At 36.2% G+C, this 27,308-nt stretch overlaps 1 long non-coding RNA gene and 1 pseudogene across 1 annotated transcript; one reads left to right on the top strand and one right to left on the bottom strand.

Moving 5' to 3' along the window:
* On the bottom strand, positions 1 to 24,448 carry LOC107000960 (uncharacterized). The gene is made up of 3 exons (XR_013401753.1): positions 24,412 to 24,448; positions 13,440 to 13,702; positions 1 to 171 (listed from the first exon to the last, which is right to left on the bottom strand). It is a non-coding gene; the product is annotated as an uncharacterized LOC107000960 (long non-coding RNA).
* Positions 9,357 to 10,213, top strand: LOC100428712 (E3 ubiquitin-protein ligase makorin-1 pseudogene; annotated as a pseudogene).
* Positions 24,449 to 27,308: the final 2,860 nt, after the last annotated feature.

The raw sequence follows: 27,308 nt of genomic DNA, 5'->3' as shown, positions 1-27,308 counted from the left end.
GTATCATTTACTTACGGTAATTGAGGATGGACAGGAATGAGGATAGACTGGAATGGGATAATGATAACATATATTGGTTCCAAGTGACTTGAGAGTTTCAAACAGAATTTTAGATTAGTTCAGTCTCTTTATTACTTCGAGAGGCATTTGGCATTCTTTTCAGTGAAAAGCCTAGAGAAGCAAATAAAATAGTTACAATAGAATATATAAAAATGTACACAATACCATCATCAAACATTTTTCTTTTTACATTTTTTTTACTGCTAGAGGGGCAGTATAATTAATAATATATTCTATTATACATTCTTGGGAAGTAGAGTACACATGGTTTTATTTAGGAGATATTTATAAATATCTTATTTGAAATGTGTAGATATTTTCTTTTCAATTCACTTACAACGATTAAGGTGGTGTTTTTAAAAATTACATTAATTGTATAAGGGATGCTAGAAATATTTTATAGCAAAGAATAATTATTATTTTCTTTAACAGAAATATACAATTATAGAAGAAATGCTTTGCCTTTGGAAACTCTGTTAGACAAAGGACAGAGAGAGCTTAATGGTGTCCTTTGTTGTTGTTTGTAATGTAATCTATTTTTATTTATTTATTTTGCAACAGCTTTGTTGAGATAAATTCACATACCATACAATTTATCCACTTAAAAACTGTATAATTCAATGATTCTTAGTATAGTCACAGAGATGCACAACTATGACCTCAATCAATTTTTTTTTTTTTTTTTTTTTTTTTTTGGTAGAGATGGGGTCTCACTCTGCTGTTGCTTAGCCCAGTCTTGAACTGGACTCAAGCAATCCTCTGGTCTCAGCCTTCTGAATAGCTGCGTTTACAGGCACAAGTCACCATATCCAGCACTCAATCAATTTTAAAACAACTTGATCCATCCCCAAAATAAAATCTTTAGTACTAACCTTTTAACAGTCAGTTGGGTTACTCCCAACTACCCTAGTCTTTCCTTAGCAACCAATAATCCACTTTCTGTCTCTGTAGCTTTGCCTTTGTAGACATTTATATACATGGAATCAAGCATTATGTGGGCTTTTATGACATCATTCTTTCACATAGCATGATGCTTTCAAGGTTTTTCCACATTGTACTATGAATCAGTCCTTTGTTTCTTTTTATTGCCAAATAATATTCCATTGTGTTGATGCCAAATAATATTCCATTGTCTATTTACCTGTTCAACATTTGATGGACATTTGGGTTCTTCCCATTTTTCAATTATTATGAAGAATTCTGCTATGAACATTCATGTATAATGTTTTGTGTGGACTATTTTCATTTATCTTCAGTATATAGCAAGGTTTGTGATTGTTGGGTCCTGTGGTAATTCTCTGTGATGCTAAGTATGTTGAGAACATTTTCATGTGCTTGTTGTTCTATTTTATTTCATTTTCACTTGTCTGCATTGCAATATGATTTTCTCTATTACTATTTTGATCTTTTGATCTTTTTGCAATCTTGAAAACCACATACCTAAATTTGTTAGAAGTGTGTATAAATCAAAATGAGTGTGTGCTCATATGTATGGCTATGTATGGTTTATTGCATAGATTAGGTCAGATATATATGACTTGCCTGTATACCATTTTCATTTGTTTTCTAGTTCTTAATTGTTTCCTGATATTATTTTAATGATTTGATTATAGATTTGACAAATTTATCAATAGTATATTTATGTAAACATAAAACAGCTTATCTTTGGATTTTATCTACCTATATATGTTTCTGATAACAAAACAGTAACTAAGAGGGAAGTAATTTTAAAATGATAAAGATAATCCTAAATATTAGAGAATTAGAATTATATTTATTTTAAAAGAGTTGGCTGAATCAACTTAATACTCCCTTTGAGTTATTTTAACTTGATTTTGACAATGAAATTTCACACTGAATGAAAAAATGATTCAAACTAATAGATTCACAAGGGCAGTAACTGCTGCTTTTCTATTTAATTACAGCCAATATCAGGAGCTTGAAGGAGGTATATTAATTTTTAACTAAGGATGCTTTTAATGACTCTATGTTGTCATTTTCCAAAGAGAATATGTGAGGTAGTTCAGGCTGTTAGAAACAAATATATTTCTCAAATATATACATATTTGAGGTTTGATTTTTGCCATTTAAATGGATATGTTAGCAAAGTTATAATGAGAGAATTTCATTAATCAGTTTTGATTCATTTAATTCACACCTTTAAAACATTTTCTGAGGGGTTCAATACAAGGACTATTTTCATATGTTAGTTTTTGTGTTAATTTTATTTGTTTAATCTTTTAGCAATGAGGGTCAACTCCTGTGTCTTCCACTATATTATGGGACATATGTCCCAGGCTTCAGAATTCTCTCAGACATCTCACTCATTAACCAAAAAGGGAAATACCACAAAGAAAATTTTACAGCAGAAACTGAAATTGTAATAAATTTCTCCCCCGACTCCCAGTGTAACTGACAAGTTTTGTGCCAGGGGTCCTTTAGCAACACGAAATTTGACTTGATTTCTTTCACTGCTGGCCTGCAGAGCCTGCCAAAACTGTGTACAGTTCTCAGACTCTTGATGACTAGCACAGCTGCAATCCTGTGTCATAGGCCCCCAAATCAAGAAATTAAAACTGTAGGCTTATGAAGGCTATCTCTAATGTTTCATTTATTCATACAGTATGGTGGCTGTTCTTGGTAAGAGGTTAAAAAATACACATAGTTTAGAGTGCACACTCTCTATATCCAACCTGAACTTTTCTGCTACGTGATTTACCAAGATTAATTTGTTTCTCAGTTATTTCAAGTAAGAGACAATTTCTGCACAGCGACTATTTGCCATGACTGATACTCACTTACAGTTACTCCTCTTTGTATCGCTTTTCTTTTATCAGAGAATGGGGGAAGTGTACCCATGGGACTGAAACATCTTTGATTTTGTGAGGCTGATCATTGATGGGCAACAATTCTCCATGGGTTGCTTGAGTTTCTGCATGTCTTGTGAAGATGCCTTGAAGACTTTTGCTCTGAACTTTTTTTTTTTTTTTTTGCAAGGAGATTGATATAACAAATAGTTTCAGAAGACAGAGATAGTGTCTCCTTCTGGAGCAGAAGGCTAAATTTTCCCCTAGCCAAGATAGTAAAGACAATATTTTTCTCTGGGTAAAAGATTGGGCAGATATGCTAGCAGACCATTTCAAAAATTAGGGTTTCTGAACCTTAGGGTTCTTTAGCAGTTACATGGACCTAGAGAATGTGTACACCCATTTGGACTACTCCTCATTATCCCCGTGAAACTTAGAGGGTGAAGGATCACAATGCAAACATGAAATCAATGCTGCCTGCTGTGCTGTGAATAGTAAAGTCCTATGCTTCTGATCCAGGAGTCTCATCTCTTATGCCAGCATCTAAATGACTGTGGCAAATGAATTTGTTAGCTTGCAAGTAGGATAAAATCTCCTGTCTTTCACAGTTCTTGAAAATCATGTGAACCTTGAGGCTTTGTGCTGTCCTTCTCCAAAGGGATTCTGTGGGAGAATTAAACCCTATTGCCCCAATGCACTTATTATATGTCATGAACTCTCTTTTCTCCTATGCTTGTGGTATGGTGGTATGTGAAACTGGAAAACTGAGAAAACAGCCAATCAAATAATCTCCTACTGAGTTAATTTTCTCGTGGAATCCAGTTTGAGAAGGTCATGTATTACCAAAGGTAAATGTTTAGCTTCACAGCTTCTCTGACACATTGGCACTATAAACATCCTTTGCAAGTATAAGATTAGGAATAGAACTTCAGATGGTAATAAGAAATATAAAAAATTCCCCCTTTGCGAAAGAGCATATATGTTATTTACTGTCAATATCAGTGGTCTGAGTAAGCAATTCTCATGAGATCTCGACTCCCTGACCGTTTGACTTTGGCAAATGCAATATGGAGAGACAATGCTTGGAGTTAGTTTAACTCCTACCTGACCTGGTGGGAGGGTGCCCAGGTGAGGAAACTGAGCAAACTGGCTTTTTGTTTGCAGACACAATTATAAGGACTCTTGGGGACCACCATGTGTCCTCGCCCTTTCCCCTGCCTGTTAAGGAAGAATAAACAACACCAGTATCACTGCAGAAGCTAAGGGAATTCAAAGCAGCCTCAAGAAGCTGAGAAACTGACATTTCTAAGCAGAAAAATAATCCTATATTCCCTGTGGTAGACAGTAATGTCTATAAAATGGACCTCTCCCACCATACCGTAAATCAAGTATTAGCTGCTAACTCACAGTTCGTTGTGGATTTGAAAAACGTTTCCTCACCCGAGTATGAGAAAAAAAGAAAAGCAACTAGGTATACAATTTTTTCACTTGCCTTTATATTACTTTGATAATATACAGTGAAGTTCTACTCACACAAAATAGTTTCATCCTTAATGAGTTGGTTTGGACACCTTTGCAGAATCTGTAGTGTAAGTCTTTAGATTTACAAGTGACAAAGATGTTAGGCCTTTGAAGAAAAGGATGAGAGTATAGCTTATAAAGCAGAGAATTAATAACCTTTGGCTTCTCATGCTTTGCCTGAAAGCCATTTGCTCTTTTCTTCTGAAGATCCTAATAAGCAGAGAAAAGATGCCTCATGCAAAACCTGCTCTTTCAGCGTCTGTCCATTTTTATTCTTCTGGCTCTTTGCTTTGTTTCTCACTCTTTTTGCTGGAGCCTTTTCTGGTTTTCAAGATCCCCTTCAGGATGACCTGCTTCTTCTTGTCCAAGTCTTAGGCTTCCAGATTTCTAGGAAATCTATTTGCTCTCTGTATTTCTTTGCCAGCCTAAATCTTTGATACTCCTTAGTACAGACTATAGATACTGATTCATAAAATGTTTTGACTTTACTGTTTGCTTTTTGAATTTATTAGCATACCTCTTTCTTTGCCTTTGGCTACTGCCAATGGCTGGCCTAATGCTATTTAATCATTTTAGGAATTCTATGGCTTTTAAAATCTTACATGTTTTCCTACTTACACTTTTCAAAAAATAGCTTAAAATTGAAAACTGAAAATTAAGCTTGAGCTTTGGCAGCTCTTCTATAAAATTTCTAGATGCTTCCTTGCTAGATGAATTTTGATATACTATTGCAGTCATAAATCACGAGGTTTTAGTAAAATATACATACTTTTAAAAGAGGAAACATTATGTAATAGATATTACATATTCTGTGTTGTGATTCACTTTATTATTTAAATATAGAGAAGAAAAAATATCCCCAGGACTTCTTGAAAATATTTTAAGGATTCTTTTATATACTTGGTCTCCTGTTTTAGAGATGTTCAGAAGTTAAAATGATTTCTGACAATTCTATAAAGAGATTGAAAAATTTATTCAAAAATGAAAGTTTTAAGGTATTACAATAATTAATGAAACAGAGAAAGGATAGGAATATAAGACACGAATGATAATTTTTTAACATTTTTAAAATTTTAAGTTCCAAGATATTTGTGCAGGATGTGCAGGTTTGTTACCTAGGTAAACTTGAGCCATTGTTGTTTGCTGCATCTATCAACACATCACCTAGGTATTAAGTCTCACATGCTATTTATCCCAATGCACTCCCTCCCCCAACCCCGTGACAGGCCCCAGTGTATGATGTCCCCCTCCCTGTGTCCATGTGTTCTCATTGTTCAGCTCCCACTTATAAGTGAGAACATGTGGTATTTGGTTCTCTGTTCTTGTATTAGTTTGCTGAGGATGATGGCTTCCAGCTCCATCCATGTCCCTGCAAAGGACATGATTTCGTTCCTTTCTGTGGCTGCATAGTAGTGAATGATAATTTTTTAAAAGGCCTATGGAATGTCAAAGAGACATAAGGACTTTTGCAGATGTTATTTAATCATGCAGAGCCAATAATAGAACACATTCGGCTACAGTGAAAATATATTGACAGTTTGAAATTGTCCAGAATTTTACGTAGTTTACCAAAGCAGCCAAATCTTTGAAGGTGTCAATGACAACACAGGTAATATACATACAAAGGATATCTTTTTGGGTTTTCTGTAAACTATTCAGCTGTGACTATAATGCTGCTACACTATAATCCCAAAAATGATGTCCAAGAACAACAGATTCGGTAATATCACCACTGGGAGACAGGGAATAATAATTAAGAAGCCTTTGTCCTGAGATTCTGAGACATAGGAACTCATGATGTATCAGTCAGTGAGGCTATACAACAAATTTGACCATACCTTATGATATAAGGGTTTCAGGCGCAGGCAGTGGTAGGAGAAGAAGAAAGTGAGAACTAACAATTAATTGTTCTTGTCACATTTATAATCTGATTTGACTCAGCATTTAGCATTAGTTGGAATTTACCATCAACTGCTTGTTAAAGATAGAGAATGCACAGAAAAGAAATGTTTCAATGAAAAGGATAACAGTAAAAAGATATTTGGGCTTAATTGATTGCCATGTTACAAAATATAAACCAAATGCGTGAAGGTGACAAGGAAATGGATTATTAGAAAATTAGAAAAAAAGTAGATCTAGTAGAAGAAATAGTTATGAGAATTTTATGAGTAAAAGTGGTCATTAGTGATAACTCTGAGGTACTGAACTTCTGGGAACAGAAGTTACAGAAATGACTGGCTAGACAAGTCTCCATAATTACTAATTTTGCAGACTAGACCATGTTAAAGGCCAATTGTAGTTTTCCTTATTCATTTTTTTCATTTTTGTTTAATTGGTTACTTGGACAATGTTTTACTGATAAAAATGAGTGTTTTATGTTTTAAATATATTGCTCCATTAAAAAGTATCTCCATCTTCAACAGAAATGTTTTGACCTTACATTATTTCTGAAAAAATTATACCTTGGCAAAATCAAAACTTAAAAATCAAGCCAAAGCATATGGCATTTTTACAAATTTTCATAATACTTTACAGAGTATAAATCTAGATAAAGAATGGGTTCTTAATTGAAATTATAATACACTTATTGGGAATAGACCTTTGGATGGTAATAAGAAATATAAATGTATTTCTTTTATTTATAAATATATTTCTTTTATTGATGAGTCCAAATTACCTAAGGATTCTGACACCAAAGACTTTTATTACAATTGTATTGTTTTAGATTTTAAGTTTATAGGAGTTATCCTCAAAAAACTCGGAAGAAATACACTGAACCATTAAACTCACCCCTGAGAATAAAAAAAAAAAGATATTATGATGCTTTTCTAAGAGTGTGACTCAAGTCCAGGGAAAATGATTTGTTTCTGTTTCTGTTCACTTAATATTCTGAAAGTAATGAATATGATCTTAACTTTATTCTTTCTATTTGGTAGTTATCCAAAGATAATTTTACAACTTATCCCTTTCTGAAAGCTTAATTTTAACTTCCTACTTATGTTTTGGTTAATTTGTAGCAAACTCAGTTGAAACAAATAAGTATTTCAGATAGACCTTGATGCAACAGCCAGTGAACAGTGTGGGTATCAGACCATAACATGAAAACTAATGTGGATATAGGCTGCCCTTCTAATGCCTTGTTTTTCTCTTTCAGTAATTGTCCTATTTGGGAGAATATGGTTCTTAAAAGGCAAAGAGCAGGAAAATTTTTTAGATGAAACCACTTACAAACTCTGCCTAAAGTGTTTGAGACAACTACACTCAGATACAGAAGGCACAGAAGTAGGCTTAACTGCTTGACTGGAAGGGTGTATAATCCATGTCACCCACCTAAACTTACTGGATCTCAAAGTCTTCGTCTGCCAAGTAGTTTACTCATGGTATTATTCTTTTTGCTAATTAAGAGGGTACATATGAATAAATAGCCTTTGACAGAAGTATGACATTCAGAATAAAGGAGATATTATTTTGAATTAACAAAAATTTATCTTATTTTCTTCTCCATCAAAAAACTCTCACGAATAATGTATTAAGTTGGCTAGAATCTTTAACTCAGGCAAATAAATTTTTTTAAGGAAAACATGAGCAGTAGGAATGCTGATGCTTACATAGAAAAGTTTACATAACATACTTCTTAAAATATTTTGTGTTTTCTTCATGTTTTCGTAATCACTTATTAGACTGTAATGTCCCTGAGAGTAGAAGATATTCCTTCAGTGATGTGTCTTCATATAGCATTTTGGGAAATTTGCATGGAATTGTCTAAATATAGCACAAACTCAAGGCATTATAGTGCTGTTAAGAAATCAATAATATCAATGTACTTTATTATGAAAAAATTATGTAGGCTAAATGGGCATATATTTATGCCTCCTCAGATTGACAGTAGCAGAAATCTACTTAAATTGCATTAGACAAAACACATAAATATCTTAAAGACTTCTGTCACAACCTGAAAAGCAAGATGGTTTGTTGACCTGATGAGGGACTGGGACAAGGAACTGGAAGTCCTAGAATAAGTAAGGCAAGTATTTTCTTCTGGGGCTTTCTTTCAGAGGCTGTATGATCTCCTATGTTTGATTCTCTGTGTGTCTATAGGCCAATTTCCTTTGCTTTTCTGTATAAAGGAAAAATGTGACCTCTTCATAGGTGTCAAGTTTACATGTTTTCAGTTAGAGTTGACAGTAGGAGATAAGCAGTGTTTAGGACTCAAATTCATATTTGGAGATAAGAACCTCATTTGCCTCAAATGTCCTCCATAAGTACACACAGCTGAGGCTAAGATAATTGGAGATAAATCAGCATCACTTGACTATATGGTCCCAGCTCCACAGATGTGAGAGCAGTTCTATGTGTCTGTGGCTCATGTGCTGGACATTCACCTTAAATTGTGTTTAATATAATCAGTCAGAATGATTTTAGAGAAAATGCTGGTTTGTTTGAGAACTTTTTTTAAAAAATCACTTTATAGGAGACATCAGCAAAATGGTGGATAGGACTTCCAGCACTCACCCCCTCATAGAAACACAACAATCTGAATAACTATCTATGCACAAAAATACTTTCACATGAACTAAGAAATCCAGGTGAGCTATTACAGCACCTGGATGGAGAACAGAAATAAGATGCATTGAAGAGATTAGGAAAGATAGCATCACATTACCTATGTCACCTCTCCCCTAAGCCCAGGCAGTATAGAATGGAGACAGACAGAGACAGATACCCTTTGTGTGGGAAAAGAAGATTAAAGTGAGCACCTAACTTTGCTGTGGACTCCAGCACCAGACCTGCCCCAGTGAACCCTGGTACCAGGCCAGCCCCAGAGGCCTCAGTTCTAGTAAATTCAGGATCCAGGCTTGCCCCGGCAGATCCGGGCTGCGTACTTTCTTCTAGTAGTTTTTGAATCTTACATTTTCACATCTTATGTTTAAGTTTTTAATCCATTTTGTGTTGATTTTTGAGATAAAGGTCTTGCATCCGATGGATGCTGCCCAGAGACCACAGCATATAAAATCGTGCATTGAGGCCCATGAGAAGGACATGGAGCTCTCATTTGCCATGCAGCGCAGCAAGGAAATCATGTGTGGGATCTGCATGGAGGTGATTTATGAGACAGTCAACCCCTGAGAGCACCGCTTCGGGATCCTCTCCAACTGCAGCCACACCTACTGTCTCAGGTGCATTCACAAGTGTGCTAAGCAATTTGAGAGCAAGATCATAAAGTCCTGCCCAGAATGCCGGATCACATCTAACTTTGTCATTCCAAGTGAGTACTGGGTGGAGGAGAAAGAAGAGAAGCAGAAACTCATTGGGAAATACAAACAGGCAATGAGCAACAAGGCATGCAGGTATTTTGATGAAGGACATGGGAGCTTCCCATTTGGAGGGAGCTGTTTTTACAAGCATGTGTACCCTGATGGCCATAGAGAGGAATCACAGAGACAGAAAGTGGGAACATCAAGCAGATACCCGGCCCAATGAAGGAACCACTTCTGGGAACTCATTGACGAAAGAGAGAACAGCAGCCCCTTTGACAACGATGAAGAAGAGGTTGTCACATTTGAGCTGGGCAAATTGTTGCTTATGCTTTTAGCTGCAAGTGGGGATGATGAACTAAGACTCTGAAGATGAGTGGGACTTGTTTCATGAGGAGTTGGAAGATTTTTATGACTTGGATCTATAGCAACCCTGCATGGCTGTGAACTGGTCTGCTGACCCCAGACAGCAGCTGTTTCCCTGTGGTGGTGTGGCAGTGCCTGTGTTCTCTCCTAGGCAGGCCTATCGACTCCAGGTGCGGGCATAAGAATTTTTACCCAGGGCCTGTCTTTTCAACCCCTCACCTTTCCCCGAGGAGTGTGTTGTCTTCCCTGTTGAAAAAAGTTAGAAAAATAAATCTTAAAGTCAATTTTCTGAAAGAAAAAAAGAAAAGAAAAAGGGAACTAGAAAAATAAAAAACCAAAACAGAACAAAAAATAAATAAAAAAGAAAAATGGAACTTGGCAAACAATACCAATCCAAAAAAAAATCACAATCAATTATGAAATTTTAGAGGTTTCCTTAGAGTCAGGAAGATGATGAGATTGTGCTTATAGTTAAAAACTATGAAGTCCTTACTAGAGCCAAGAAAATATATGAGAGGTAAGAATTGGAAAGAAAACAATGACAATATGCCTATTTGAAGACATGCTTATCTATGTAGAACTTAAAAGAGCATCTATGGACAAATTATTAAAAGGGATTTTTAGGCACCAATAATAATAAAAAAAAAAGCAAACAAAATAAAAATTCCAGTCTCAATGGAACAAAACCAATGTTACCTCTTATTTTTAATTAAAGAGGGGCAGCCTGTAATCCCAGCACTTTGGGAGGCTGAGGTGGGTGGATCATGAGGTCAGGAGATCGAGACCATCCTGGCTAACACGGTGAAACCCCATCTCTACTGAAAATACAAAAAGTTAGCCGGGCGTGGTGGCAGGCGCCTGTAGTCCCAGCTACTCGGGAGGCTGAGGCAGGAGAACCGTGTCAACCCAGGAGGTGAGGCCTGCAGTGAGCGGAGATCACGCCATTGCACTCCAGCTGGGCAACAAAGTGGTGGGAGACTCCGTCTCACCCACCCCCCAAAAAAAGGGGGGGGCAAAACCATTCTGGAGAAAAATTATAAAACATTGAAAATATATATATAAAAAAGGACCAGTGTGTGTATGTATATGTAGAGAGAGTGCTGATGAATTAAATTACAATAACAGAGTGATGATACTTCCTCAAAATTATCTACAAATTCAATTCAATCCCAATTAAAATTCCAACAGAGGCTGGGCGCTGTGACTCACACCTGTAATCCCAGCACTTTGGGAAGCCGAGGCGGGTGGATCACGAGGTCAGGAGATTTAGACCATCTTGGCCAACATGATGAAACCCCGTCTCTACTAAAATACAAAAAAATTAGCTGGGTGTGATGGTGTGTACCTGTAATCCCAGCTACTTGGGAGGCTGAGGCAGGGGAATTGCTTGAACCTGGGAGGTGGAGGTTGCAGTGAGCTGAGATCACGCCACTGCACTTCAGTCTGGTGACAGAGCAAGACTCTGTCTCAAAAAAAAAAAAAAGAAAAGAAAAGAAAAAAAAAGAAAGAAAGAAAATCCAACAGGAATTTTTAAGGAAGCTGACATCTAACTTTATATGAAAGAGTGAAGAAAGAAAGAACCAAGAAGAGTCAACACAATTTTGAATAATGAGGTGGAAGGAGTTGCTCTACTAGAGGCCAAGAATTAGCTTAAAGCTGCAATGATTAAGATAATATATTCTCAATGCAGGAAAAGACAAATTCACCATTGGGAACAGTATGGAATATTATGAATATATGTAAATCAAGCAGCATTGTTATCTGTGTATGACTGGATTATTCCATAAATAATGCTGGAACAATTTATTCAAATGGAAGAAAAATTACTCTGGTTCATATTATACAGAAAAAATAATTGTAGGAACAGTAAAGACTTAAATGTTGATATGGTTTGGCTGTGTCCCCATCCAAATCTCAGCTTGAATTGTAACTCCTAAAATTCTCATGTGTCATGGGAAGGACCCTGAGGGAGGTAATTGAATCATAGGGGTGGGTCTTTCCTGTATTGTTCTCGTGATAGTAAGTCTCATGAGATCTGATGGTTTTATAAAGGAGAGTTCCCCTGCACACGCTCTCTTGCCTGTCACCATGTAAAGCTTTGCTCCTCCTTCACCTTCTGACATGATTGTGAGGCCTCCCCAGCCAAGTGGAACTGAGTCCATTAAACCTCTTTTTCTTCATAAATTACCCAGTCTTGGGTATGTCTTTATTAGCAGCATGAGAACGGATGAATACAAATGTGAAAATAGAACATTAAAACCTTTAAAGGGGTGTGACTAATTTTTAAAAATAAGAAAGGAACATACTGTTAAGGAGAAGATGGCTATAAAATTAATAACTAGGGGGTAGTGAATAAAATTTAAAACTGTGGGGGAGGGCAAAGCAAGATGGCAGAATGGAAGCCTACACCATTTATTTACCAACTGGAACATCACATTTTGACAACTATCTGCACACAGAAAGATGCTATCAGTAGAGTCAAAAATCAAGTGAGCAACCACAACATCTTGCTTTAACTTCATATCCTTAAAAGAGGCATTGAGGAGGGCAGGAGAGACAGTTTTGAATTACTGATGTCACCCCTCCCCCATACCCTCGCAGCAACTGTGCAGCACAGAAAGAGAATCTGTGCATTTTGCGGAGGCAGAGCCCAGCCTCTGGGGATCTTTATATTATAAACTCAGTGCTTCCCTGTCACAGAGGAGAATAATGCCATGCTGGGCTCAGTCAGCACCCACACATGGAGGGAGCATTAAGATGAGCTCTAGTCAGAGAGGAATTTTTAGTCCCAGCATTCGGAACTTGATTTCTTGGCAAGCCTTGCCACTATGGGCTAAAGAACTCTGGGGTCCAAAGTAAACTTGAAAGGCAGTGTAGGACACAAACATGCAATTCCTAGGCAACTCCTAGTGTTAGGCTCGGCTCAGAGCCAGTTGACTAGGGTGGCATGTGACCTAGGGAGTTACCAGCTGGGGGCAGCTAGGGGAGTGCTTGTGCCGTCCCTCCCACAACCCAAGGCAGTACAGCGCACAGAAATGAAAGTGACTCCTTCCCACTGCTTAAAAAGAGGAGAGCAAAGAGTAAAGAGGACTTTGTCTTACATCTTGGATATCAGCAGAGCCACAGTTGGATAGGGCACCAGGCAGAGTGGTAAGGCCCTAGCTTCCAGACTACACTTCTATACACATGCTGGCCCACTGCCTTGAAGGGAAGGAACCAGTTCTAACAGGAGTCATCACCTGCTGACTGAAGAGCTCGTTGGTCCTGAAAAACCAGCAGTAATTCCCAGGGAGTACACTGTGGGCCTTGGGCTCTTACATATGCTGGGTATAGGGTGACCCAGCACAATCCCAGTTGTGCTGGGTATGGTGAAGGACTCTTTCTGTTGGAGAAACGTAGAAGGAAAAGTAAAGGAGACTTTTTCGTGCACATTTGGTACCAGCTTGACCACAGTAAGGCAGAGAAATTAACAGGCTTTTGGGGTCCCTGAGTCCAGGACCAGTCTCTTGGATAGGATTTCCAGACCTTCCCTGGGCCAAAGAGCAGCGCAGTGCCCTGAAGGGTTAGTCCCAGGTTTGGCAGCATTCACCACAAGCTGATGGAAGAGTCCATGGGCTTTAAGTGAACATCCATGGTGGTCTGGCAGAATTCACTGTGGACTGGAGGTGGTGGGGGCCACAGGAAGAGGCTTTTCTGCTCCTCTGCCTATGGAAAGCGGAGGGAAGAGCAGAAAGGACTTTGTATTGTGGTTTGAGTGCCAGGTTAGCCACACTAGAATAGAACATCGGGTAAATTGTTCGTGTTTTTTACTCCAGTCTCTGGCTCCCAGACAGCATCTCTGGATACTCCCAGCTTCTGGGGGAGCTTGCCGCCCTGAAGGGAAGGGCCTTGGACAAGGTTTAGTGTTGTGCTGTCTTCAGGTCTGACCTAGCACAGTCCCAGTCGTGGCAGCCTCAAGGGTGCTTGCATCACCACATCCCCAGTTCCAGGCGGCTCAGCACACAGAGAGACAGACTCTGTTTGGGAGAAAGTAAGATAAAATAACAAGTGTCACTCTCTGGTAATCCAAAGAATTCTCCTGGATCTTATCCAGGACCATCAAGGTGGTGTCTCTATGAGTCTAGAAAACAATTGAATTCATGAAGAGTGAGAGTAGGGGGATGACTAGCAGAGGCAGGGAAGGGGAGTACAGGGGAGGTGGGGGAGGTGTGGGTGGTTAATAAGTACAAAAATAAAATAGTTAGAAAGAATAAATAAGACCTAGTATTTGATAGCACAAAGATGTGACTATATTTAATAATAATTTAATTCTACATTTTAAAATGGCTAAACAAGTACAATGAGATTGTTTTTAACACAAGGAAAAATGTTTGAGGGGATGAACACCCAATTTTCCAGGTTGTGATTATTATGCATTGCATGTTTATACCAAAATGTCTCATCTACCCCATAAACATATGCACCTACTATGTACCCACAAAGATTAAAAAATTCAAAACAGTAAAAAATTTAAAATTGCACAAAATCAAAAGTAAGAACACATACCACAGACTAGAAGACATTTTTAGTGTCTATAATTGACACTATTCATAAAATTTTCCCTAAAAAACAAAATCGTCACAAATCACCTAGCAAAAGACAACTTAGGAGAATAATAGGTATATTGATATAAATACGAAGTTTTTTAGAGGAATTTCCAAATTGTTAATACCTATTTCTGGTAGGCTAAATAAAGGCCCCCTCCAAAGCTGTTTGCATCTAATTCCTGGAACCTATAACTATTATCTTACATGGTAGAAGGGACTCTATAAAAGTAAGTAATGAAATGGGAAGATGATCTGGGATCATCTGAGTGGGTACAATGTAATCACTAGGCCCCCATATAAGAGGGATGCAGAGGATAAGAAAGTAGTTGGGTTTGTGATGATGAAAGCTAGAGTTTGGAGGAATGTGAAGAAGGGGTTGTGAGCCAAGGTATGCAGGCAAACTCTAGAAGCTGAAAAGGCAAAGTTGTCCTGGTTTCCAGAAGGAATGCAGCCTAGCTAACCAATTTTAGACTTTTGACCTCTATAAGTGTGAGGAAACAAAGTTGTATTATTGTTTTAAGACACTAACTTCATGGTAACTTATTCTAATAGTTAGAGAAACTAATGCAGTAATTTTCCCTCTATTATAATCAGGGAAATAAAAATTAAAATCAACAAACTATTTTATACACACACACACACACACACACACACACACACACATATATATATATTAGTTGCACAAATAATTACAAATCTGGGAATAGCATGTGTAGTTGAAGATGTAGACAAATGAGAATTTCTGTACATTCTGATGAACTCTAAGTATACATAGAGTCTAAAATTGGTATGGCCATTTTGAAGAGAAAACACCCCAAATAACCTAAACATTATTTTACTAAGTACATACCACAGAGAAATTCACTCAAGTTCAGAAGGAGGTGTGATAAAAGCATTCATTGTAGAGTCGTTTGTAGGAAAAATTGAGAACAATCAGAATGTTTATCAGTAGTAGAAGAAATAAACAGCAACGTGTTTGTAAAATGGGAAATGATAGCCATTCATACAAATGAACTAGAGCTACACTTACCAACAAGATAAAACGAGTTGCAAGAAAGTTTCAACATGCTTCTATTTAGATTATTATTTTTATTACCATATAAGCACTATATATTTCCTGTAGATACATGAACATTCAGTAAACAAATAAAATATTCATGAAAATAATAAATGAGAGAACTATGATAGTAGCTACTTCAGAGAAAGAGAGAAATGGATCAGAGTAATACTCAGAGGGTTCACCTCTGTGTTTTATATCTTAAAAATAAGCTGAAGTACAGATACTGAAATCTTAAAATTTAATAAAACTGGATATTTAGTAAACATATGTGTGCTATGTTATTCTCTACTATTGTATACATATTTAAATTGTTTTATAATTTGAAAACAAAGCAAAACAAATTTTTTTTCAGTAAACCCAAAATTCAAAAGTTTTCTGTAAAAAATATGTTCCTTGATTTGTTCTAGGACACCAATCTTAAAAATGACAAAGGAGAGGATTTTTTTCATTATCTTAAAAATAGCATAATGTCCTTGCCGAAATCGTAATGAAACTTCCACATCCTAAGATTTTTGAGTCAAGAACTTTATATGAGTGGTATAAGATATTGGAGCTGATTTGCAAATAATGCAAGATACGGGTGAAAAATGCTTCAGATTGTTAACTTAAGGCCAGCATTGTGGGTCTGACTTTGCCAGACCAAATTGTTTGACACTAGTTAAATCTCAAACAATTCTCTCTAGTGCTAAGACTCAATGACCCAAGGCTCCTTTCTAAGATGCAAGAGAGATCATAGGAAAGGTATGATGTATCTGTCAAAAGAAATAGAAACAACTATTTTTAGAAACGTGGTTTGTAGCTATTCCACTAGATTTGTCCAGAAATGTATTTCTGCTTCCTTCTAGTCGTGGAGCACTTAAAATTTATTTTTTGAAGTATCTGGAAATAATTTTAGAGCCTCTCTAGTACTAAGATTCAGGCAAAAATAATAAAATAGGGAAAATCCTTTTATTTTGTAGTGAATATTTTGTCAGCAGATTAAAAATTTACTAAAATATCCTGTCTTACTGGAAGATAAACTGTTTGACTTGAGGTTCAATTTAAGGATTTTTCCTTATAATGGAGCTATGTCAATTTAGAAAATGATGTTGCTATTTAAAATGCCATTCCATAACCCTCTTTAATTAAAGTGGCAATATACCATCAATCTGCTCCCATTAATACAATTTTAACCATTAGAATCTAAGCTGTATGATATACCGGTTTTGTTTTGTTTTGTTTTTAGAAAGTGTGCATAGACTCCTTAGAGATTTGAGGAGGGAGCTTAAAATTCAGTGCTTTAGAAGTGGTAGCTTTGATGGAAGCTAAGGAAAAACAAAAACAAAGGAGAAAGACTGAGAGGCGGAGAACAGACAGGAGCCGACAAAAAGAGAGAAATAAGCAGAAAGCTGAGGATCAGCTGTTAGATGTGAATGTCAAGAATTTGTGTTAATGAAATGATAACCCTAAGTAATTAAATGCTTCTGGTTTAGGTCCTGGTGGGGGTTGGGGCATATCTTACTGAGCCCATAAAAATCCATTCTGTGTCTGGGAGGCGATTGTATTTCCTATATTCACTTCAGTCTAATTTCCTGTGAATTTCAGATCGTTTCCTATTTCCAGTTATAACACTGTTCACATTATTGATTTGGCAGATTCAAATGATGAATGCTAAGAGAAGCAGAACAAGATGGAAAAGACTGGAGTAGCTCAAAAAAAATTCAATGATACACATTTCAAAAGGTACATTTTGCAGATGCAAGAATGAGAAAGCCAATTAAATGGCTGTGGGGAGAAGGGCATTGTGTATAGTAAGGACACAACTGGCAATTTCATAATCATCTAATAACAAGAAACAAATTAAGTTTTACCTCAGAAGCACTAGAACTAATCAAAACCTGAAAATCTGGAAAGAAGGATACTTTCTTCATGCTTCAGGAGTTTCAAAGTTTCTTTCATTTTTGCTTGTCTCTACTTGTGTGATTTATTTTCCTCTCCTTGACCACCTTTGCCTGTTTTCTCATTCTACTCATGAAACAGTAAGCTTGACATGATCTAGTTCAGATCAGAAACTGGTGGATCTTTTCTACGTCTCTTTTGTAAATGATAAAAGACTTTTTTTTTTTTTACAGCTCAGTTCATCTTTTTGAGCCAAGATGAACCAGACACCATCATTATCAATGTCATCATCATCATCATCACCATAATCACTACTAACATTGAGTGCTTACTACCTGCCATGCACTATTCTAAACGTTTTATGTGTATTGACTCATTTAAGGTTTACAGTTCTTTGTGCTAGGCGTTATGTTATTACTTCTGTTTTGTAGACATGAAAACTAGTTTAGGGCATGGTTTAGTGAGTTGTAGAAATTCACAACTGGGGCTGGCAGCGGTGGCTCACACCTGTAATCCCACACTTTGGAAGGCTGAGGTGGGCGGATCACTTGAGGTCAGAAGTGAGCAGAGATCACATCCCACTACACTTCAGCTTGGGTAGCAGAGCGAGACTCTGTCTCAAAATAAATAAATAAATAATTAAATTAAATAAAAAATTCACAACTGAATATCAATTTTTTTTTGTTGAAATTTCTTTTCTTTAAGAATGCTGAATATAGACACCCTTTTTAGGGTTTCTGCCGAAAGGTTCACTGTTAGCCCAATGGGGTTACCTTTGTAGATGATCTGTCTCTTCTTTCTAGCTGCCTTTAACATTTTTTTATTTCATTTCAACCTTGGAGAATCTGATGACTTACGACTTCAGCAAAGTTTCAGAATACAAAGCCAATGTACAAAAAACAGTAGCATTCCTATACACCAGTGAGTTCCAAGCTGAGCGCCAAATCAGTAATGCAATCCCATTTAAAATAAGTCACAGAAAGACGAAATACCTAGGAATACAGCTAACCAGGGAGGTGAAAGTTCTCTATAGCAAATTACAAAACACTGCTCACAGAAATCAGAGATGACACGAATGAAAAAAACATTTTATGTTCACGGATTGGAGAAACAATATTGTTAAAATGGTCGTACTGTCCAAAGCAATTTATAGATCCAATGCTATTCCTATCACACTGCCAATGACATTCTTCACAGAATTAGAAAAACACTATTTAAAAATCATATGGAGCCAAAAAGAGCCCAAATAGCCAAGGCAATCCTAAGCAAAAAGAACAAAGCTGGAGGTATCACATTCCTGACTTCAAATTGTATTACAAGGCTACAGTAACCAAAACAGCATGGTACTGGTACACAGACAGACATATAGAAAAACAGAAAAGAATAAAGAGTCCAGAAATAAAGCCACACGCCTACCAACATCTGATCTTTGACAAAGTCAACAAAAACAAGCAATGGGGAAAAAATTCCCTATTCAATATATGGTGCTAGGGGTAGCAATGTGTGGAAGATTGAAACTGGACCTCTTCCTTACACCATATACAAAAATCAATTCAAGATGGATATAAGACTTAAATATAAAATCTTAAACTATAAAAACCCTTTAAGATAACCTAGGAAATACCATTCTGGGCATAGGCCCTGGCAAAGATTTCATGATGAAGATTCCAAAAGCAATTGCAACAAAACAAAAAATTGATAAATGGGACTAACAAATTCTGCACTGTAAAAGAAACCATTAACAGAGTAAACAGACACCCTACAGTATGGGAGTAAATATTTGCAAATGAATGCATCCAACAAAGGTCTAATATCCAGGAACTATAAGGAACGTAAACAAATTAATAAGTGAAAAACAATTCCATGAAAAAGTGGGCAAAGGACAAGAACAGACAGTTTTCAAAAGAAGACATATATATGGCCAAATGCTCTACATCACTAATTATTAAAGAAATGGAAATCAAAATCCCAGTGAGATACCATCTCACACCAGTCAGAATGGCTATTATTTAAAAAGTCAAAAACAACAGATGCTGGTGAGGTTGCAGCCATAAAGGGAGTGCTTATATACTGCTGGTGAGAATGTAATTTAGTTCAGTCATTGTGGGAATGTAAATTAGCTCAGTCATTAGTTCAGTCACTGATCACACAAGATTACTGTGGTGATTTCTCAAAGAACTTAAAACAATTAATACTCTACCCAGCAATCCCATTATTGGGTATATACCCAAAGGAATATAAATCGTTCTACCATAAAGACACATGAATATGCATGTTCATTCAGCACCCTTCACAACAGCAAAGACTATATTAAATGCCAATTACTGGTAGGCTGGATAAAAACATTGTGGTACATATACATCATGGTATATTACACAGCCCTAAAAAAGAATGAAATCATGTCCCTTTCTGCAACATGGATGGAGCTGGAGGCAATTATCCTAAGCAAACTAACACAGGATCAGAAAACCAAATACTGCATGTCCTCATTTATAAATAGGAGCTAAACAATGAGAATGTATAAACACAAAAAAGGGAACAACAGACACCAGGACCTACTTAAAGTTGGAGAGTGGAAGGGGGTTGAAGACTGAAAAAGTGCTTATCTGATACTATGGTTATTATCTGAATGATGAAATGATCTGTACACCAAAACCCTGTGACAGGCAATTTATATAACAAGCCTGCACATGTATGCCTGAACCTCAAATAAAAGTTAAAAAAAGAGAAAACAGTACATCATAAATGATTCATAAATGAAAAAAGACCACTGATCACAGATCGCCATAACAAATATAATAGTGATACAAACATTTTAAATATGAGGATTACCAACGTGTAACTCAGAGTCATGAAGTGAGCATATACTTCTGGGAAAATCATGCCAATGGACTTGCTTAATGCAGGTTTGCCACAAACCTTCAATTTGTAAAACCAGAACAAAACAGCACGGTATCTCCAAGTGGCAATGAAGTGGAAAAAAAAAAAAAGAAATTCACAGCTACTTTGTGCAGAGCTCATATTTGAATCCCAGAGGTAGCTGTTGGAGCCCAGGCACTTCCTTTCTATATTATACTATGTTATAAGTAAGTGATTTGTGCAACCTTATTTCATTCAGCAAGGAATAAGGCTAGGGGTAAATAATTCCCTGCTCATTCAATAGGGGGAGTGACTAGAGATTTCCTTAAATGTGGGTATAAACGAGACAAGCACTGACTAGACTAATACCTTTTAATTGAAAGACAAATTTCACATTTAAAGAGGTCAAATTTCTATGGCAGGTCTGGCCAAATACCCAGAGACCACAGCGCAGTATCACCTTAATGGAGTCAGCCAAGGTTATCGTAGTGTTTTAGATTTAATTAGACTGAAGTACAGAAACTGGGACACCAAATTACAGACCTACCATGGGTCATGAAAAGTCAAATTATAATCAGAAGGGTGTCTGAAGAACAAAGAAAATCAGCTGAATGGATCAAATCAATACTTGAATCATTCTGTTTCACCTTATGAATCAATCTCCCCATGGAAAAATACCTACAACATCAATTGAACATACAGTTGTTGGGATACTTTCCCCCGGAATAGTTTCTAAATTAGCTCTGCCACTGCTTTGCTTTGACACCTCTTTTTCAGTTTCTAAATTTGTCTGTTCTTTAAATTGCTTCCACTCTGTCCTTAGGTGTATTTAATGACATTAATTATCAACCATATTTTGCTCAAGCCTGAAATTCATCTTGTCTCCTTAATATAGCTTTGCTTACTTTTTATATTATATGTTATGTATTGATTTCATAGTTTAACTCGCAGAGGACAATTCATTTTACTTACATATATGTTTTGAGGTTACTTCACTGTGTATCCTCAAAGTATTACCTGAGGTGAATCTGTGGAGAATATAGTGGAGAAAGATACAAATTTCAGTGCCAGATATACCTAGGTTTTGAATTTGGGGTTGCCAATCTTGTGGAAACTCACAAAATAACTCTGTGCCCCAGTTTTTGGAACTAAAATCTAGGCAAAATAATAGTACATGTATAGGAAGCTGTTAAAGGGATTTAAATAAATCTGCATAGTGCCTGGTACCTAATAAGAATAAGCATTCAATAAGTGATACATATTATTATCATCATCAACATTCTCTTTAACAAGATCATTTCATTAAATGAACCACTTACATATGAAACTGATTCAATAACACACTCTGGGTACACCATCTAAGGGGGTCAAAAGATCTGAAAATCTTCTCCTGACGGAAGTTGGGACGGATGCCTTGATGAAGGCAAAGCTAATTTGATTGTCATAATGTATATGTGTTTGTTCTTTTGTGTATGTGTGTTTTAGTTACTTGCAGGTATCTCTCCTTTAATAGATGTGAGGGCCTGACCAATTGTCTCTTGCTATATAACAAACCATCTCCAAACTTAGCAGTGACAAATAAAAACAAATTATTTCTCATGATACAGCTGTGATCACTCATAAGGCTGCAATCAGCTGGGAGTTTGGCTAAGGCTACAGTGTCCAAGACTACCTCTTATCCTCCAGGGTGTCTTGCTACATGACCTCTCTTCATTCAGTGACGAGCTCAGGTTCTTTACACCATGGACCCTGGCTTCCAAGAGAATAAGCTTCAATGTGCTAACCCTCCAATTGCACCATGCTTGCCACTAATATTTTGGCTAAATCAAGTAACATGACCAAGCTGAGATTTTGTGTGAGAGGAGACTATACAAGAACGTGAATATTGGGAGCTGTGGTTCATTAGAAGCTGTCAGTGTAACAATCTAGCACAGGCAGTGCTTGTTTAAATTAATTTACTATCTGACTGGGTACGCTGGTTCTTGCCTGTAATCCCAGCACTTTGGAAGGCCAAGGCAGGCGGGTCACTTGAGGTCAGGAGATCGAGATAAGCCTGGCCAGTGTGGCAAAACCCTATCTCTATTTAAAATACAAAAAATCAGCCAGTCGTGGTGGTGTACACCTGTAATTCTACATGGGAGACTGAGACAGGAGAATCACTTGAATCCGGGAGGTGGAGGTTGCAGTGAGCTGAGATCGTGCCACTGCACTCTAGCCTGGGTGACAGAGTGAGACTCCCTCTCAAAAATAAATAAATAAATAACTAAATAAAAATAAAAATAAAAAAATTAGTTTATATTCGGTGACTGCATTGAACTTAACATGCAAATGTCATTAGACATTGTCTGTGGAGGCTTAATTCAGTTTAGTTTGAAGAACTTTCTGTTGGTTTGAATTGCCCACCAGTAGTACAGATAACCTTGAATAAATAAGATTCTAACAATGAAATCCTCCACTGTGCCTGGATCACCAGTTGTCAAAATGTTATATAGATGTTTAGTAGCTTGTTTGGACATTGAAGTAGATGAAGACTTTAGTCCTTTTCAACTTTTAAAGTCTATGACTATTTATTGAATATTTCTAATGTTGGAATCACTCTACTGTAGGTGATGCAAAAGTGTATTTTTGAAGCCACCAAATTTGTACTAAAATACCAACTCTACCATACCTCTTCATATGGAAAATGGAAATAATAATATGCATGTTGCAGTCTTGCTGCATCAAATAGCATAATGTATACAAAGTAATGAACAAAAATGTAAATGCTCAATAATTGTGAAAAATAAGCTTAAGGGCATATAGTCCAATTAGGAAAAATTTTTAAAAGCTTCTAACAATTACTTAGCATTTGGACTTAAAATATTCTCTGAGTTAATTAGCAATATTGCAGGGTTGAGACAAAGGAAATAAAGAAGACATTCATTGAGCAGTACCTGAAGTGACAATATTAAAATGACCTCATTTTGTTAGAATATAACGACTTTGGTGCTGATAGTAAAGTCCAAATACCCATGTAGGACTTTTTCCTCTTACATTTTTTAATACAATTTCCTGAGAAGTAAAATAAAAATTCTTCCTGTTTCGAAGTATTTACTGAGAGGTCCAATTTTTATATCTTGTTACCTGTCCAATGCATATTATTAGATAGAAAAGGATTCACATATATTCTTGACAAGGAAAGAATACAGATAAATAAACATAACAAAAAACCAACCATAGGCTTGTAGTGACCCTTTTTCCCTGCATATTTCTCTCTCTTTAGTAGTCCATAAAAGGTGGACTTTAAAGGTAGTTTTCTGTTATCTCCTCAATAGCCTAAGTATATTTTTAGAGATGCTGATGGAGAAAGGACACTACCGTGTCAACTGGGCCTGTGTAGCAGTCATCCGGGCAATGCATAGTAAGACTGATGAAGGAGCTATTGCTTTAGAAGATTGGTACTACAGAGGAAGATATTGTAGAAGCACTAAGTACAGCTTAGTTCAAACAGCTTAAAGGATTTCATGTTTGATGCCTATTCCCTTCTCTAATGTATCCAGGGAATCACTGCAAAGGTGATTGAAATGTGTTTTGGAATAAAACTCTCTTTTGCATGACTTTTCCTTTTTCAGAAAACTTTGATTTATTTAACCTTTGTTTTCAGAAAAGTGAATCTTTGTTCCGCATTTCCTAGGTGATGGATTTTTCTCTTACATGAATCTGTACCACTGGGCTGCATTAGTCACACTGCATTATGTTGCACTAAATCAAGTAACACAATGTGACTATTAATGTTGTGATGTGTAAGAACATGTCTCACTCGGGACTGGCAAAAATGTAATTTTCAGACAACAGCTGTCTCTGCATTTATTCAATAAAACTTTTCACCTTGGAAACTGTTGTCTGCCATCTAAGCATTTTCATTGGCAATTTTGAGATATATTTTAAAGCCTATTTTTTCTCTAGTGTCATTAAATATTCATGATACTGCTAAAGCTTTCAATAATGAAATCAATTTTGAAGATGATTACAGCGAATACCTACCACCTTGGTATTTAGATGAATCAGAACAAATACAGCCAGAAAGTTCCAGAACAGACTTTTCCAATGGATTGACGATGATGATGAATCACTGGGCCTTAGTGTTGATCTTCCAGTTGACTGTTGTCACCACAACGTTTCCTTCTCTAGTGTGATGTATGGGAGTCAGAGGAGCAGTGTTCACAGACTTGTTATCTCTCTTCCTCTTCAAAACTGCTTTTAGTAAACTTCTTCTGCCTCTCTGTTTAGTAAATTTACAGCCATTGATCATGAGACTTGAGGAAAATAAAGGATGGTTTACCCGTCAAGAAAATGTTGTATGCAAGAATTAATTCTTACCTTCTGTTGGAAATAAATCTATTTATTCTAGGGCAAGAGATTGATCTTTGGTTTCTGTTAGGAAAGAATCAATATTACTGTTTTGTTGTTGGCCTACTAATGTACAAAATATAATGGTGTTCTGTGTGCTTTTTAGCTGTTTAATCGTTCCATGAATTTTCTCTCCTTCTTATAAGAGCAAACAATGCTTACTTCTATACTTGCTTGGATGATGTTTTCCTCATGATCATTAGGCTGCTTAACCCTGCATATCACAAATAAAAATGTTCAGGTTTTTAAATGAATATCAACCATGAAAATCAGAACAAAAAGGAATACGAAACCAGATACTCCAGAATCTTTCTTCCTTTTATTATTTCACTTCTTTTTTCTTCCACAATCTCTCCTGCTCCATCCTTATATCTAACAACATTGCTTTATTTTTATCAAAATAAAATATGCACGTACTAAAAATGAATCAAGTATTTCGACGGGCTTACAAGGAAAAGCGTTAGTTCGTAGTATCACTACTTCCAGTTACTAGTTGCATTCACCTGAAGCACTGTGAGCTATAGTCTAAGCAATAGTCTCTTTGAACTGTTTCTTCAGGTGGCTGTCTCCATTTCTATTAATAATATATTTTCTTGATTTTTATATATTAACTTCTTATTATAATAGAAGACAACTTAGCTGACTTGGTAAATATCTTCTGTCCTCCTAATGCCACCACTATATCATGATATAAAATTTTCCCTCTGTCGATTAATTGTCAACATGAAGGAGTATACTTGTGCTTTTCTTTCTCCTTTCTTTAACTATAGCCAGCAGCTTTGATCCCAGATTTATATGAAGAGGATACTAATGCATCTGCTATATTTTTATTGTTTGACTCTCCTTTCTTCCCAATTTCTGGATTTATACTTTTATAATGCCAATGTGGATGACATTTACATTATTCTTTATAACCACAATTTGTTTATGGTGATTTAATTTATATATTTCTTCATTTGGCATAGCTTTTGAGAACCTACTATGTTTAAGTACTTTTTGTTACAAGGTAGGTAGACATCAGTAAACAATGTTGTCAACCTCAGGACTTTTGTTTTTTAAGTTGGGAATGATCAACCTTAAGCAACATATATGGCAATTAATATGCACCATATCAGATGGTATTAAGTTTTATACAATGAGTGAACAAAAGAAAGAATAATGAGATTTGCAGAAAGTGCCAGAAGTTGGGGTTTATAAATTAAAAGTTAGAAATCAATTAACTATAATTTTTTCTTAAGATTGATCAGAGTGAAAAGAAACTTAATCCCCCCTCTCTCTCGCGAATGTATAAAAAGATATTTATACTCATACATAGATACATACACAAGCACATATCAGTTAAAATGCACAGGTGTGCAGAATACCAAGAGAATCATCTCAACAAGCCAGAAAAAGAGAAAAAAAATACCGTTTAAAATAAGAAGTGACCATATGGCCCATCGGAAGAAGAGACTAAGTTCAAGAATGAGGAGAATAAAACCTCAAAGCTTGGTCAAAAAAGAAATGGAGCTGGAGGTTCTCATAACCTCCCAAGAGTTGAGGAAGAAAGAGAGGCAGCCATTCAGAGCTGAAAATTTGGCCAATGCTGGCACAGGATTACGAACCAATGTGTGACTACCAGTCTCACCTGGAGAGATGGACCCAGGTAAATGGAAATTACATACCAGAAAAAAAACACTTTCATGATACAGCCTCAAATATGATGAGCTTGCTGACAAAATGAAAGGTGTGTGTGTATGTGTATATATATATATACACACATGTATATATATATACACACACACATATATATACACACATATATATACACACATATACACACACATACATATATATATAATGCAAATGCAAAAGTCTGCGTAGAAACTAAACATGATAATTAAAGGTTGCACAGTTAAACTATATTTAAAAGACATTAGAATTAATATGTATATAGTTCTTAAAGAGATAAAATGTCCCTGCAACCATAACAGAAAGTTACGAAACAAGGGTCTGCAGATGGGTGAAGGAAATTAAATAAGTCTTGGAAGTAAAAAATATACTCTTTGCTTACAGGACAAGAGGGTTACCAATATAAGAGAAGAATGGTAAACTACAGTCAATTAAAGAGAAATGGTATATTTAAATGTATAGCAAAGTAAACCACACAGAAACAGTACAAAGAAATGCAACATATGGAAGAGAAGTTAAGAAGCAGAAAAGAGACTGGTAAACTCAAATATATGCTTACTAGGCATTTTTCAAAAGGTACTTTTTAGGATGAGGGAAAATAAATAATTGAAGAAATATTTTTTTGTTTCCAGAAACAAACATTTAACTCTAGACTGAAAATGTTTACTGAGAGCTGAATAGGATAAATAATAAATTTACACACAGTGAAAGAAATTATTTGCATAACATCAATGATAAGAAAATCTTAAAAGAAATAAGTAAATATGAAGATGACTTACAAAGGAAGGAAGATTAAGTTGACAGAAGTCTTCTCATCCACAGAAATACATACATGAAAACAAAGAGCGGAAGGAAA

The sequence above is a fragment of the Macaca mulatta genome, chromosome 11 (genome assembly GCF_049350105.2).
Source record: "Macaca mulatta isolate MMU2019108-1 chromosome 11, T2T-MMU8v2.0, whole genome shotgun sequence".
NCBI classification, from domain to species: domain Eukaryota; kingdom Metazoa; phylum Chordata; class Mammalia; order Primates; family Cercopithecidae; genus Macaca; species Macaca mulatta.
This window is presented reverse-complemented; position numbering and strand designations above follow the sequence as displayed.